Raw genomic sequence first — 3,620 nt, forward strand, 5'->3', positions numbered from 1 at the left:
AAGAAGTCCAATTGTTGAGGTTGGATTGTCCCATTTTTGGAAGAAGTCTTGAAGAGGAGAGGAGTTTAAACTTTGAATACAAAGAAGTCCCATTTTGGGGAGAAGTCTTGGAGAGAAGCTAAAGCTTTGAATGTTGAGATCAAGTCTTATTTTATAAAAAGCCTTGAAGAGAAGCTAAGGACCTGTTTGGTTTGCATTTTAGATTTCATTTTTGAATTCATTTTTAATTTTCTATTTTGAATGTCTTTTTAAATAATGAAAATGCATTTAATTTGTGTGTTTGAAAAATTATTTCTCAAAGCAGAAGACTTGAATAATCTCTAATTATTGTTCTCCCTTGTTGACTGCCATTTGTAGCTAGACAGTGGGATAGCTATTGTGTAGATATATCATGCTAGATCAAAATTCACGAGGAGCAAAGATCGTGATTATTCATGATCATGATTTTAAAAAAAAAAATTGAAGGATTTGTTAAAGGTATAATTCTAATCACCATTTTTATCTAAAAACTAGGATGATCCTTAAAGAGAATTAAAAAATATTTTAAATGACATTGTGCATGTATAAATAAACTCTTAAACTTTGGTATCAGAGTCGACTTCTGTTCTTGTCAGAAAATTTATTTGAATCTTAAGAACAATCAATGGTTGATTATTATTGATTTATTGTTTCTAGCTTTTAAGAAAATTGATTTTCATGTCCTATAATCAGTTTTGAAAGAAAATTAAGTTTTGGGTCAAAAAATCGACAACTAACCAGTGATAATAGCCATCCTGAGCACTGGTTGTGAACATGCAATGCGGTTCATTGAAATATATATAAATTATTATGATGAGACATTTGCATGTAAAATCCCTCCTTAAAATTATTAAGGTTTACAATTCACCTTCCATTGTTATAGTGAAAAATGAAAATCACTCATCAATGTAAGCTTTCTGAGTACACTTAAGCTTGGTCCATTGACACTACTAAAAATTTGATATTTGTAAGTGAGTTATTCAATTTAATTAAAATTTATCTTTTGTTGAGCACACTAAAGCAGATAACCTTAACAGGCCTAATTTAGTTAACACATGAGATCTGTGAATATAAAGAGTTGTCACTTGATAATCTAACAGTTGCATGAAGGCCGTTCGTGCAAAATCAGTAAGCATACGGGATCGTTGACAAGTAATGGATTTAGTGGTGGAGAGTATCGTCTTGTAGAAAATAAATTTCAATTCAAGTTTACTAATTATGTATGAAATTCGAATTATGTAAACAAAAAAAGAATTTGATTTTGTAGTTATTCTAAATTAATATAAGAAAGTAATAAAAGTTTGTTTTTGTTAAATTATGAATGATTATACTGAATTTCGAATCTGCCTATTGCTATCTATTTTAATTATTGATTTGTAATCTAATTTCGTTTTTATGTTCTTAACAATTGATAAAGTTCACTGGTTATAATGCATTAAAACTTGGATTATCTATATGATTACACACATAATAAATGTTATTCCTAACATCTATTGTATATATGTTAATTTTGCTAAGTTCTTAATTTATTGTGAGTCTCTCAATACTAAAATAAGCAATTAATTATCTAATTGGTGGCCAATCAATTAAATAATGCAATGGACATGCAAACTTAACTAAGAAATGCAAGAATTAAACTAAACTACTAGTCTTAAATTAGAAATAAATAACAAATATGATTCATTTTCATCCAATATAAAAGCAAATCTAACCTAGCATATTAATATATAAATTACAAGAAGAAGAATGGAAAAATATCACTTGGATCATAAAAGAATACAAAAAATGTTGACCTCCAAATCCAAAGTTGAATTCTTCAATTTCTTAATGTAGTTTGCCTTCAATTCTTTTTAGGGCTTGATCTCCACTTTTAAAATATAGTAATTGATACTATTTTATATAAAGAGGTAAGAGAGATTTTTTAATATGTAGCCCTCCTTTTGTATTTATAATAATCGAAAAATAGGTCAAAATCGTGTCAAATTTGGGTTCCAAAAGAATTTGACTCACGAAAGGAAACTACTGATTCGTCTGCGAAAGAAGGCCCTGTGCTCGTGCCATTGAGCCAAGTAGCTCTTGGGTAAAAAATTTGGGGTCTTGCTCGCACAGCAGATTTGTCCCTCACGCTCATGCCGGCTTACGAGTGTTGTCCCTAAACAACTTTTTGTATTTTAGTCATAACTTTCTCTTCCGAGCTCCGAATGAGATGATTCAAATTGCATTGAAAAGCTAACTCAAAGGAATACAAATATTTTACAAGTTAAAATATTTCTAATTCGAATGTTTGCTATTCGAAAAATGGGTCTCAAATTGAGGCTAAAAATTAGGAGTATAATTTCTTTTGTTGAAAATTGAATTGTGAAAATACATTAACTATATTTCACTCTTTTGACCTTTAATTGCATCCAATTCATCACGTGTGATCTTCAATAATCATTTTATGGTCTGAATCAACTATTGAATATTTACACTTTTGTCCCCAAACTTTGAATTTCTTTTATTTTGCCCATTTTTGTTCTTTTTTTGATTCCACTAATTTGCTTTGAGTTCAACCTTAAAAACATTATTAAGTTATAACTTATGAAAATTATTAACAAACACTCAAATTTAATGGCCTAAACTTATCAAACACCCCCAAACTTGAACATTGTTTGTGCTCAAACAAAATTATATCCTAACTTAACCAAAGATTTTAAAAACACAGGGTTAGAAAATTTTATTTTGGTCTCAGGATTGGAATTCCTATATTAAAACTATAAACTACTCCAAAATCACATCACTAAGATTAATTTCTACTCATTCAATGTAAAATCGACGTGTGTGTGTGGGAAAATTCATGTCATTCGTCATAAATTCATAAAATTATTCAAGTCCCGACCCTCAATGGTAGAATACATCATTTCTTCTCTCGTAAGATTCACACTTTCGAACTTTTTTTTTTTTTTAACTTTTTTCTCAAGGTCTGATCTAAGGTTTAATTTATATACTAGTCCTCAGCCTCTCTAGTTTTGTTTGATCTTACTAATTACAGCTCAACACATCAATAAATGATGATTCTCCTTATATTTTACTGCTTCGATCGCCAAGAATCAATTAAGCTAATAATCCCGAGTCAAATGTCTAATTCTGTAAAATGAGTACTTTGGGATTAATCAAAGCATGTATCAATCTTTATAAATATATAGATATTTTCCTTTACTAACATTTTATTTGTGAACTTTTCTCCACTAGGCTTTCTAAATAATCCTTATAGCGAGGTTTTAGTCGATGAGTTCCAAGTCAGATGATTTTAGGGCACCAGCTTTTAAATACCCTACAGACTTAATCACTCGAGTCATAGAAGGTTTCAAATAGACGTTTCACAACGAGATACATTTTTCCTTTCTTTTTTTTTTTAATTTTGTATGCAATAATTAGTGCAATGTCCTTTATTAAACACTCATTCTAAAAAAAAAATGATCTCTAACTTAAAATTTTCACCTAATTTTCATCTTATTAGTCTTAGACAATCCACACAAAATTTGGAACACATGGAATCTAAATTTATCTTAATGTCTTCCTATTAAAGTTCAATCACTCTGAAACTATTCTAAATTTGGTTT

Source organism: Olea europaea, chromosome 6 (assembly GCF_002742605.1).
Source record: "Olea europaea var. sylvestris chromosome 6, O_europaea_v1, whole genome shotgun sequence".
NCBI lineage: Eukaryota > Viridiplantae > Streptophyta > Magnoliopsida > Lamiales > Oleaceae > Olea > Olea europaea.